Raw genomic sequence first — 14,045 nt, forward strand, 5'->3', positions numbered from 1 at the left:
CATAAATATGGATCTCTTCCAGTCAGTTGGCCAGGAAGCTGTCTTCCATATTTCTTGGCATAGATGAGTGAGCACCTCCAACGCTGCATCTGTATGTTGAAACATCTCAATTGATATTCCAAAAATTCCTGGGCCCTCGTTTTTGCCAATACCTTCAGAGCAGCTTGGACTTCTTCCTTTGGTACCATAGATTCCTGATCATATGTTACCTCTTGAAATGGTTGAACATTGACTAATTCTTTTTGGCATAATGACTCTGTGTATTCCTTCCATCTTCTTTTGATGCTTCCTGCTTCATTCAATATTTTCCCCATAGAATCCTTCACTATTGCAACTCAACGCTTGAATTTTTTCTTCAGTTCTTTCAGCTTGAGAAACACCGAGCATGTTCTTCCCTTTTGGTTTGGTGTCTCCAGCTCTTTGGACACGTCATTATAATACTTTACTTTGTCTTCTTGAGCTGCCCTTTGAAATATTCTGTTCAGTTCTTTTACTTCATCAATTCTTTCTTTTGCTTTAGATGCTCGATGTTCGAGAGCAAGTTTCAGCATCTCCTCTGACATCCGTCTTGGTTTTTTTTCTTTCTTTCCTGTCTTTTCGATGACCTCTTGCTTTCTTCATGTGTGATACCCTTGATGTCATTCCACAACTCATCTGGGCTTCAGTCACTAGTATTCAGTGCATCGAATCTATTCTTCAGTTGGTCTCTAAATTCAGGTGGTATATACTCAAGGTCATATTTTGGCTCTCGTGGTCTTGCTTTGATTTTCTGATTATTATGTTAGGATACACAAACAAACAAACTCACTGCTTTTGAGTCAATTCCAACTCATGGTGACCCTATAGGACAGGGTAGAACTGCCCCATAGACTTTTCAAGGAGCACCTGGCAGATTCAAACTGGCAACCTTTTGGTGAGCAGCCACAGTACTTAACCACTACGCCACCAGGGTTTCCTTTGTTAGGATAGGTACCTGATATTGGGATGGTTGAAACATTTTAAGACTTTTAAGGGGAATTCTCAACCACAGGAATAAACAGATCCATGAATTAAAAAAAAAAAAAAGTTGCTGTTGTGTAATTCTGACTGATAGTGACCCTACAGGACAGAGGAGAACTGCCCCATAGGGTTTTCAAGGAGCGCCTGGTGGATTCAAACTGCTGACCTTTTGGTTAGCAGCTGTGGCTTTTAACAACTACGCCACCAGGGTTTCCAATCCATGAATAAAGGAATGAAAATGAAAGAACTGCCAACCAGTAAGTATGGTGAGAAAAAAGAAGCTATTTAAGACTTGAAGCAAACGTAAGGACTTTCCAGAGGAGGAATTTATAGATTAATTGAGCCAAACATCAAGTGAGAAAATAACTTAGAAATCCTAAGGCAATTAGAAGTTGTCTTGCATACCTCCAAGCCAGAGGACCATGGATCATATTAAAGCAGATTGGATCATTTGAAAATTCTGTTTTTACTGAGCTCAAATAATTATGACATCTATGTTTAGCTTGAATGCAGGTTTTAAGTTGTCAATAAGCATCATGCATGATGCTTATTAATGAAGTTGAAAATTTCTGGCATTTTGTAATTAAATTAGTTCTATTAGTCAGTTTGAATTAAATAACGTCTCAGGATGTTAAATGAGATTTTCCCTATTGTTTTGGAAATTTTTTGCTGAGGCTCCAAAGCTGAGAACAATGTGCAATAGTGTCCACACATTCTAAGTAAAGGTGCTAGACACATCCTCGTAGGATTTGCTAAAAGAAAGAACGAGTCCAACCATCACTATCCACTTCCAACTTATTTCAGAGTAGACTAGAAATTCAAAGAGACTCTTTGAAGGAAACTTTTATAAATAGATCAGACTTTGACTATTTCTTCCCTTCCCCAAGCCAAGAAAGATGGTTCCTAAGATTGAGGGTGCCTGTAAGAAAGTAAGCTCACCCCTTCATGTGCAGGCTGGCTGGGCAGCAGAAACTCTGTAGGCTACCCATGGTAGGCCACTCAAGCGACACATGGCAAAAACTTTATTGGGAGAGCATGACCAATGTTCCCTGAATTCTGAAGGCTCTTGCATCAACACAGAGTCAGGTGCCAGTTTTGGAAGGGGAGCAGCCCACAATGGCAGAGCTTGGAGACAGGATAGAAGTGGGAGCAGCTAACTTGTCCAACATCTTAGCATGACACTGATGAGTGTTCTACTTTGGCCAAGTGGATGTTTTAGAGGTAGCTAAATTTGGACAATTTTAAAAGATCCCAATATCTGAAAATGACACTGTTCTTAGTGTTGTAAGTGACCAATGTACTGTAGGATATGCAAGAGATGTCACCAAGAGGTGGGGAAGGAAGTTGACCAGAGTTGAGTTTGGAAGTATTCCAGGCCATTCAATAAACTGGTTACTACCCTAATTTGGGGTCCCTGGGTGTTGCAAATGGTTAATGCACTTGGCTGCTAACCAAAACATTGGAGATTTGAGTCTACCTAGAGGCACCTTGAAGAAAGGCCTGGTGATCTACTTCCAAAAATCAGCCATTGAAAACCCAATGGAGCACAGTTCTACCCTGGTAAACATGTAGTCAACATGGTTGGAATAGACTCCATGGCAACTGGTCTATCTGACTACAAAGTCTGTACTCTTTACCACTTGTGCCCTAACTGCCTCTTTATGTAATGTAAGCCAGAAAAATAAGTAAATTGCTTCATTAAAATGTCCCCCGTTGGGATATTTTACACAAGAAATAAGGGAAAGGAAAGCATTTTGCATTTTCAAAAATAGAATCTAAAGTTTAATTTTTCATTTGGGACAGAAACTTGGTCTTTCTCATACTGATATAAAAAGAGAGTTAAGGCTCCAAGCATTTAATTTGTGTGAACATCATTTGTATAAGCCAAAAAACCAAACCCAGTGCTGTTGAGTGGATTCCAAGTCATAGCAACCCTAAAGGACAGAGTAGAACTGCCTCATAGGGTTTCCAAGAAGCGCCTGGTGGATTCGAACTGCCGACCCTTTGGTTAGCAGCTGTAGCACTTAACCACTACGCCACCAGGATTTCCATCATTTGTATACAGATCTTTAAACTTTTTTTCTGAATGGGATCCCAAAAATAATGCTTCAATTGAAAGTTTCCTTTGAGTGTGGAGTGCCAGATCCCAGTGTCCAAGAGAAAGAAGTTTGTGTTTTGTATCTTAACCTTTATTGTTTGTCTTTTTAAGAATCAATTCATATATTTGCCGCTTCTTCCTGAAACAGAAACAGTTGATTGTATTTGAATAAAAGGGGTCACACATAAGAGCTGCTATATTTCTGAAAGCATCCCCATTCCTTTATTTTTTTGCTAAATAAGATGGTATAATTTCCCGAAATGAATATGGATTGTGAACACGCAGTTGAAATTGCCTTTGTAATCATCAAACTATTCAGTCCCCAAAGATGTCGTTTTTGTTACCCTCAAATAAATGAATGAAGTGAATGATAACCCTCCTTCTCTTGCAGCTCTAATTCACCAATCTCTACCTTCTAGTGGAAATGGAAACAGTTCTCTCAAGTGATGTTGCCATAAGTATATATCTCCGGGTTTTTTTTTTTTTCTCTTCATTTTGATTTTTTTTTTCAGTCCTAGAGTGGTATTTTTAGAGTTTCCAAATTAATGACATGAGTGCAATTGCATTCTTTTTTCAAATTTTGCAATTTTGGGCTCTTGTATTCTTTTTAAACTAAGAATTAAAAAAAAGTAAATGCCAAATTTTAAAAAATCCACCCTTAACAAGTTATTCCTGAAATTAGTTCCATTTTCCTGGATATCTCTCCTTGCTCTCTAAAGCAGACTCCATCTCAAAAGTGGCTTGGTGGGCACTCCTATTGGGTTTCTGTTGTTCACAGGGCAAGACAGTGGTTTCAATGGCATGTATGCCTTCTGTCAAGCAAAAAAAAAAAAAAAAGATGAAGAAGCAGCAGCAAACTATTATGTATCATAAAGGAAGCCATTAACCCATTAACTCATAAACCTATTGCCGTTGAGTGGATTCCGACTCATAGCGACCCTATAAAACCAAAAAAAAAAAAAAAACCCCAAACCTGTTGCCGTCGAGTCGATTCTGACTCATAATGACCCTGTAGGATAGAGTAGAACTGCCCCACAGAGCTTCCAAAGAGTGCCTGGTGGATTTGAAGTGCCAACCTTCGGGTTAGCAGCCGTAGCACTTAATCAGTATGTCACCAGGGTTTCTCAGCGACCCTACAGGACAGAGTAAAGCTGTCCCACAGAGTTTCCGAAGGAGCATCTGGTGGATTCGAACTGCAGACCTCTTGGTTAGCAGCGTAGCTCTTAACCACTACACCACCAAGGTTAGAAATATGAAAATCTCGGCCTGCTTGAGTCTATCTTTCCAGCAGAAGTTTGCTTCTCCTCCCCCCCGGCCCCGGACTTACCATTGTTTCTGTTTGACCCTGCTAATCTGATCTATATTGTCATCGTACTTGTGAAATTGCATTCACTTAAAAAAAAAAAAAAACCCGGACTTACCATTGTTTCTGTTTGACCCTGCTAATCTGATCTATATTGTCATCGTACTTGTGAAATTGCATTCACTTAGGTTCCAATAATTGTTTATGTACAGGAATACTTGATTGCGAAAATAGAGGTTATATTTAAAAGGGAATGTATTAAGTGTTAATGATGTGCTAGGTGTTGTGGTGGGTATCAGATGTAGTATCTCATCTAATCTTTACATCAGGCTTCCAAAGAAGGTAGTATTGTCAGCAGATGAGGAAACACGCTCAAAAGAGGGCAAAGAGTGCTCAAAGTTCCACAGCTGCTAAGAAGCATAATCAGGAGTTGAGGTTTGGTCTCTGACTAAATCTGTGAGTTATATCTACTAAATAAGCTGACTTTGAGTCAGTTAAGTTGTCTATACAATTTCAAATGACTGACAATTGACTTTTTGTTCAAGGACACACTGTAGCCTGTTAAAACATGCAAAACTATTCAGCAAGTACAAAACAATAGGTTCATCTGGTTTACATGGAGTCCGTGGGTGGCACAAATGGTTAAACACTTGGCTACTAACCAAATGTTGACAGTTCGAATCCACCCAGATGCTGCTCGGAAGAAAGGCCTGGCGATCTACTTCAGAAAGGTCACAGCCATCGAACACCTTATGGAGCAATTCTACTCTAAAAACATGGGGTTGCCACGAGTCAGAATCGACCTGACGGCAACTGCTAAATTTATATGCAAAATAACCAGTTGACTGGATTTTTCTTTCATTTTTCTAAACATTGTGCAGATGCAGCCCATATGTGTATAGACCCAGAGAACTCTATGCAAAATGGCAAAAGTGATTCAGGAATTCTCCTAACCTACTCATATAATCCCCAGCTCATGGTGATTCTTTACATGGAGTCTATGCATATTATCTCTTATTGGTGTGTCTGAGTGTCGCTAGTAAGTGTTGGTGATTATGATAATCATAATCTCGTGTCAGAGAGACTACTTGCCTAAGGTCTTTATTTTGTGTTTGTGTGTATATATTTTTAATATTGAGTAGATTATTTTAGTAAGTAATATCTAAGTCTGATCCTTTACATCAGGGGTTGGGAAACTTCCTCTGTAAAGGAACAGATAGTAAATACTTCAGGGTTTGTGGGCTAGACTGTCTCTGTTGCAACTATTCAACTTTGCCTTTACAGTATAAAAGTAGCCATAGACAATACATAAATGATGGGCATGGTTGTGCTCCAAGGAAACTTCATTTACAAAGCAGATGGTAGGCTATATTTGGACAAAGGGTCATAGTTTATCAAACTTTGCTTTATATCATGATTTGTTTGGGTATACTTTCATAAACAAGACATGCACACACACACCACACTTTTTGTTAGTGGAAGCAAACCATTACTACGATGCCTTTTTCAATAGATATTGTAAGCTGAACCTTATGTGAAATTACTGATAACACGCAGTTGCAGATTATTTAATTCTTCCTTAATGTTAGCCCTATTATTCTGAATAAACTACTGGATAATTAAAATGAAAGTCCATTGCATTGTATTTCAGAGAGGGATTGTAGACAATAGATTACAGTTCTCTTCAGTTTTAATTGAAAACCGAGTTAAATTAGCTCCACACTGGCATGGTTTTAGAAAGGAATTCATTATAAGCATTAGTAAAAGCGATGCATAGTCTAAGGGCACTTTCCTATTTCTATTATTGCCATAATTAAGGGTAAGTCCACGTTTTTTAAAGGGCTATTTTAAGGCTTCTCCAAATTAGCCTTATTATTCTCGTCAGGTTAAAACCTAGTAAATAAAAACGACCCTAGATTGGGTTTGCGATTAGGAAAGGGACTTTAGTTTAGAAAACAAATGTTCTAATTAGTCTCCTGGGGTATCAGAAATGGGTGCTTGTTTTGTTTAATGGTAAAGACTTCTAAACACGAAGACCCATTTTGTAAGCTTAGCAAAAATCCACATATTCAAGGATTGACTTAAGCTTAAATATTTCATGCTTTTATTCGAAATATCCAGTTTCAGATTTTCAAAGTGTTTCCGGGGAAATTCTAGGAGATACTCTGATGATGTGGTTGAATTTGAAATAATAGACTAAAAATCACACACAGAACAGAGCTAGACTATAGAACTCCAAGAGGTAGAATGTACATCATTCTGAAGGAGACAATGGGTGACTCAGTTAGGGTGGACGTAGGTGACACTCTTCTCAAACAAATATCTACCAGTTATGAGGTTAAAATAATGACTACCAAGGAGCTATTTCCAATCAAGTGTAATAGCATGTTTGAATTATTGGCAAAAGTTAGAGCTTTACAGTACCTTATAATGTCTATCAGCCTCCACAATGAAGCTGGACAATGTCTGATATTTCCTTTTCCTTCAGGCATATTTACAAAGTTATGCAACCCAAAACATGTTTAAAACATGCACTTAATGTAACCTTTGTTTAACACGCCAGCTCAAAATACTGGAATAAAACCCAGCTTCCATAGCATGGTGTCCAAGGCCCTCACAAGCTGACTCCAGCCCTCCTTTCCAGCCTTATGTTTTGCTCTGTCCTTCCCTGTACCCTTTGCTCCAGCCAAGTAACAGCGATTCTCATGAATGTTGTTGCTAGTTGCTGTCAAGTTGATTCTGACTCCTGGTGACCCCAGGTATGCAGAGTAGAACTGTGCTCCATAGGGTTTCCAAGGCTGTGACCTTTAGGAAGCAGATCGCTAGGCTCGTCTTCTGAGGTACCTCTGGGTGGGTTGGACTTTCCTAACTTTCAGCTACCAGTCAAGTGCTTAGCCATTTGTGCCACCCAGGGACTCCTTTTCTCATGAATACACACTGTATTGCCTCTACTGGGATGGTGCTCTTCTTCCTCCTGCACCTCAAGGTTCTAAACTCTTTCCCATTATTCAAATCTTCAGTCAAATGTCACTGCTTCTCTAAAGCCTTCCCTGCCCACTTCCAGCCTGGCTCCAGACAGTATCTCCCTTTCTACACTTCCATAACACTTTTCTGTACTTTGAGTAAATAATTTCTAACATCCTGGCTCGTATTATAGTTTTGGAACTACACATCTCATACAAATCTGTGTAAACTAATTGATCATAGGGACCTTATCTATTAATTATTGTATCTTGCATCGTGCCTGGCACATTGTAAGATTAGAGCCAGTGTTGTATTATCTAATTTGTTGAACAAACAAGTGTTTAGGGTCCCAGTAAAGAAGAGATACCAACATAAAGAGGAAGGAATAAATTCAAATCTAATTTGTTTAGACTTTTGCAATTGCAAAATATACAAGAAGCTATTTTAATTTCAGCAGCGATGTAAGCTTTGTGTTATTTGCTCATGGTTTCTAAAGGTCTCCATTGTGCCCTGATCTCAGTACATTTTTGTTGATTTAACAAGGACCAGACCTGGTAGAACTGTAGAAATTCCTACCAAAGAATAAGCACACCAGCAGGCCCAATCTCCAGCAGCAACTGGCTTCTCCCATAATTAAAACTGATTTCTAGGGAAAGAAATCTAGAGCAAGATTTTGGATTAATGCAAGAGCATGAACTTGTAGAAGAGTCTGGTGTAGAAATCTGTGAAGAATCTGATTCTTGCTCAACTGAATTCTTGCCTGGGAAGCGGCCATTTTGTAGCTGACACATGTTGTTGCTGATCTGCTGATTCATCTTGTCGGACAGAAATAGCAGCTGGGTCTGGAATTACTCTACCTTTCCTGGATTTGCCTTCAGTTTTTCTGACTCCTGAGCCAGGCATGTGTGTTTAGCACTGTCAGAACACCCCAGCTTCTACAGGAGATATCTCCATGTCGATCTCTACATCCATCTGTTATGGATTGAATCGTGTTCCCTCCAAAATATGTGTTGTAAATCCTAACCCCTTTATACCTGTGGATATAATCCCATTTGGGAATAGAGTTTCTTTTGTTATGTTAATAGGCCATATAAATTGGGTGTGTCTTAAGCCAATCACTTTTGAGACATAAAAGAAGCAGATTAGGCACAGAAGCAAGCAAGTAAGTGCAGACGGGGTAAGATGGATGCCAAACCACATGAGGATCCTCAAGGAACCAAGGAAGGGAAGCTGAAAAGAGACAAAGACTTCCCCCTGGAGTCCACAGAGTCCCTAGAACTGGTGTCTGAATTCAGATTTCTAGTCTCCTAAACTATGAGAAAACAAATTTCTGTTCGTGAAAGCGACCCACTTGTGATATTTCTGTCACAGCAGTATTTTTGTTGTTGTTGTTAGGTTCCTTCGAGCTGATTTTGACTCATAATGACCCTATGTAAAACAGAACAAAACACCGCCCGGTCTTGTGCCATCCTCACAATCACTGTCATGCTTAAGCCCATTGCTGCAGCCACTGTGTCAGTCCATCTCATTGAGGGTCTTACTGTTTTTTGCTGGCCCTCTGCTTTACCAAGCATGATGTCCTTCTCCAGGGACTGATCCCTCCTGACAATATGTCCAAAGTATGTGAGACATGGTCTCACCATCTTTGCTTCCAAGGAGCATTCTGGTCACACTTCTTCCAAGAGAGATTTGTTCGTCCTTTTGGCAGTCCATGGTATATTCAACATTCTTCTCTAACACCACAATTCAAAGGAATCAATTCTTCTTCAGTCTTCCTTATTCATGGTCAAGCTTTCACATGCATATGAGACGGTTGAAAACACCAGGTCAGGTGCACCTTAGTCTTCAAGGTGACAGCTTTGCTTTTCAACACTTTAAAGAGGTCCTTTGCAGCAGATTTACCCAATGCAATGCATCTTTTGATTTCTGGACTGCTGCCTCCATGGGTGTTGATTGTGGATCCAAGTAAAATGAAGTCCTTGACAACTTCAATATTTTCTCCATTTATCATGATGTTGCTCATTGGTACAGTTGTGAGGATTTTTGTTTTCATTATGTTGAGGTGTGATCCATACTGAAGGCTGTGGTCCTTGATCTTCATCAGTAAGTGCTTCAAGTCCTCTTTATGTACTTTGGATATGATATCAGGAGGAACCAGTTCCTGGAGAAGGACATCATGCTTGGGAAAGTGGAGGGTCAATGAAAAAGAGGAAAACCTTCAAAGAGATGGATCGATACAGTGGCTGCAACAATAGTCTCAAATATAACAAAAATTTTGAGGGTGGTACAGGACTGGACAGTGTTTCTTTCTGTTGTACACAGGGTAGCTATGAGTTGGAACCAACTCGACAGCAACTAACAATAGCAACATATCTATACCAAGCAACCAACAAGCTCGCTGCTCTCAAGTTGATTACTACTCACAGTGACCCTACAGGACAGAATAGAACTGTACCTTAGGGTTTCTGAGGCTGCAGTCTTTATGGAAGCTGACTGCCACATTTTTCTCCCACAGAGCAGCTGGTGCAGTCAAACTGCTGACCTTTCTGTTAGCAGTTGAGGGGTTAACCCCTCCGCCACCAGGGCTCCCTTATCTATTTCTATACGTCCATCTATATATCTATAATCCACTACTATTTCTGCTTCTTTGATTGCATTCCTTCCCACAGGTCATATGCTATTAAATACAATGCCCCCTAGTAGGTGACTTTCCTGTCAAACTTCTCAGAGTAGAATCCGGTGTATTAAAGTTGGTGTCCGACTCCTTTCCAATAAGATTCTCTTTAATCCACTTTGTGATGTATCAAACTGAAAAAGGAAGGTACAGTATTACTCTTTTGGAAGAAGAGTAACTTGTCAGGGAAATTGTAGAAGAAATAGACGAAGCTACTCTTAAAAGTGAGTGAGAACTGATTTATTTCGCCTCTAGGGTCAAATGTCAATAATATATATTTTAAAGGTATAACCTCAGAACTCAAACTGTGCTTGCTTGCCAGACATCAGAAGTGTGAAATGCTTCAGCCACCACACCATGGTTTCTTTTTAATCTATTGATTGTTCAATAAAATGTGCTCTTCTTTATGTGATGTTACCAACTACCATTTTGGCATTCAAATGTTTTTCAGATTTAAGGGGTTTATTTGTTAAAACATGGAAGAGTGAGAATTACGAGGTTCTTGAATTCTAGAATGGAACAACTGTTTCTCAGGAATAAGCCCAATCCCTTACTTGCAGTCTGATGGGCATGTTCCCTTTGTCCTGTTCACCTGTTTATAGACAGAAGAATGTCTGTTCTGATGCCAATTGAAAAGTAAACAGGTCAAGAGAGTTGAAGAGAACATCTTATCATATGTAGGGTTGGCCATGCACCCTAACCCCTAGGGAAGCCTCTAGATTTTCTCTGCCTCACTTCTAGCAGTAGTGGGTTGATGAAGGGACCAGGAGTTCCAGCTTGGGTCTGGGAAGAGCAGGAACTGTGCCGGGTGATGGAGCATCTAGTGGGAGGAGAAAGGAGTTGTAAACAAAAACAACGGATATTTATTAAGGATTTAATATTTGCAAGTACATTATATCATTTAATCCTCAATAACAACCCTAAGATGTAGGTGCTGTTAATTTATTCCACTTTAAGATAGGGAAGCTGAAGCTCAGAGAGGTTATATATATGGCCCTAGGTCACAATCACTGAGTTCTTGCTATGAGTCAGATACTGTTCTAAGTGATTCATGACTATTATTTAATTTAATCTTTGTGAACACTATTTTTATCTCCATTTTACATTTGAGGAAACTATGGAACTCTAGGCCTACTGATTCCTTGAATTCTTAATCTCTACATTATCTAGCTTCTCTTTGGTTCTTTTATCGAAATCTCTTTTTCTACCCATTTCGCTTAGCACTATTTGGTTGTCTATTCACATCTAAGTGCATAGAATTTGGCTGTGGGCTTTCCTGATACTTACTACTTCCTATGACATTCCCCACACTTTCTGGAACAACCTAGTAGGACCGGGGCAGGGGATCCTTGGGTGGTAGCCTATACCAACTCTTTTTTAGACCTTTGAGAAAAGGGTTCTTGCTTTCCCAGGCTTTGCTTTTCCCAGCTGCTTCCCTCAGTCAGGATGGTGAGATCCAGAAACAGGATCAGGAGAGGGCTCAGCCATATTCCCCTATCTGGGGTGAAGCTTGCACTTTGTCTCACTTTGCCTGGACACATTTGTCTCAGTCTCAGGAGCTGCCTGACTCTCACCTATTTCATATGCTTCTGGTAAATGTATTTTGAATTGAATGATTCTTGCTAAACTAAAAAGAATTAAGAGACATATGAACAAATTTATTTCTTGCAAAGACTGTGGACTATGATCCAGAGTTAAACCGATTAATGCTGGTGCCTTCTGATATTAAGAAGCTGATTTGTCAGGCAAAGTTGTTTGGGAGTAATGTAGTTGGGGACTTTTTCATCAGTTTCACTCTGGCAGACCATCTGTTGGCTGTCAGCCATGGGCTTTTGCCTTTAGTAAGTACTGTCATTTTATAAACTATGCACTATTTTTACTTGTAGCTTCCATATGAATTACATTGAACACTTGAATGGAATTTCCTTGCTATTGTAAGAAGATTCAAAGTTTCCTGATTATGAAGTCCGGTAATTTAGGAGCTCAAATATGGACTCTTATATTTCCCTTATGTATTATTTATTTATTTAAGCAATGACTGACCATCAGGCTCTCTCTCCCACAAAGGCTGCTACATAGCATTAATTTCTGATTTTAGCCAGCACCAGTAGTATTTGGACCATGATCTCTACAAAAGAGAGTCATTTATACTTTGCAAACTTGGGGCCCTCTTCTCTAGAGTGTCTTTTAAATTATCCTAATCACAAGGTATTTCAGAGTAAACACAGATTAGAAAGCAGGAGAGGTTACAATGACTTTTTTGTGTGCTGATTGTGCTCATTAAAGCTCCTCTTTTGTACTCCAAGCATAATATACCTGTCAGGTTTCTTGATTGCAAGCAACAGAAGCTGACTTGCACAATTTACAAAGATGGTCATTGGAAGGATATCAGGGGCTCATAGTAGCAAGAAAATGTGGGAGGCCCAGACTTGGGAGAGGGCAGGCAGCGAGGCCTTTATGGGAGAGCCAAGGAGCAGAAAGCACAGCTACTGTCTTCCCCCTGCTGCTATATAAGGCTCTCCTGCCTGTGGTCATTACTGCTGCTGCCAGCGGGACACCAGGGCATTTCCCACGAAAGAATCTGAACTGAACCTTTGTGTCACTTATTCCAGATCCAAAGTCTTATATGGCGTTAGGGGTTGAATTGTGTCCTTCCAAAATGTGTTGGAATCCTAACCCCTGTACCTGTGGATGTGATCCTGATTGGAAATATGGTTTATTATGTTAATGAGAGCATACTGGTTGTCATAGATTGAATTGTGTCCCTCCCCAAAATGTGTATCAATTTGACTGGGCTATGATTCCCAGTATTGTGTGGTTGTCCACCATTTTGTAGTCAGATGTGATTTTCCTATATGTTGTAAATCCTAATTTCTGCCTGTGGTTAACGAGGTAAGACTGGATTATGTTAAAGAGGATTAGGGTAGATGTAACACCCTCACTCAGGGGATACATCGCATCCCTGATCCACTGTAAAGGGAGTTTCCCTGAGGTATAGCCTGCACCACCTTTTACAAGAGATAAAATAGAAGTGAGCAGAGAGTTGGGGACCTCATATCACCAAGAAAGCAGTGCAGGGAGCAGAGTGCGTCCTTCAGACCCTGGGTTCCTGTGTGGAGAAGCTCCTAGTCCAGGGAAAGACTGATGAGAAGGACAGTCCTCCAGAGCCAACAGAGAAAGCCTTCCTCTGGAGCTGACACCCTGAATGTGGACCTGTGACCTATTAGCTGTGAGAGAATAAATTTCTCTTTGTTCAAGCCATCCACTTGTGGTATTTCTGTTATAGCAGCACTAGATAACCAAGACACCAGTGTAAGGTGTGTCCCAAACCTAATAACTTCTAAGTTATAAAAAGAGCCGGTGGGGCACAGAAACAAGCAAGGACTAACTGAGGAAGACAGGTGCCACGTTAAGTTCACTTAGGAACACAGGGGCTGTAGAAGCTGAAGGAGGCAAGGATCTTCCCCCACAGACTGTACCCTGAATTTGGACTTCTAGCCTCCTGAACTATGAGAAAATTAATTTCTCTCCTTTAAAGCCACCCACTTGTGGTATTTCTGTTACAGCAGCACTAGTAAACTCTGACAGATGGAAGCATTCCAAGGGCCCTTCCTATGCATGTGCCCATACCTGCTGCCAGAAGATGAAGACAGCAACCCTCCACCACTTTGATTCCTAGAGCAGGAGGCAGGGCAGGCCAAGCATCACACAAGGACTGCATATATTAGGGGATTTGCCGCCAAAATGAAGGGAGTTAGATGCCGGACAGACAAAAAGAGATCAGTCACTACACACAGGTGAATTGGCCCTAGGTATAACTATGCCTTTATTCTCCCAACAAACAAGTGATATTTCAATTTTATTGTGCAGATTTTTGAGCTCTGAAAAGTGATCTTCATTCATTATTTATTTCTGTTTATATGAATGCCCCACTTAAAAAATGGGCCACATTTAAAAGGGCTCAGTAGTTGGTGAACTTGAAAAAGCTTAACATTAGAGGTGAGACA

This window comes from Elephas maximus, chromosome X (assembly GCF_024166365.1).
Source record: "Elephas maximus indicus isolate mEleMax1 chromosome X, mEleMax1 primary haplotype, whole genome shotgun sequence".
In the NCBI taxonomy this organism is placed as follows: Eukaryota; Metazoa; Chordata; class Mammalia; order Proboscidea; family Elephantidae; genus Elephas; species Elephas maximus.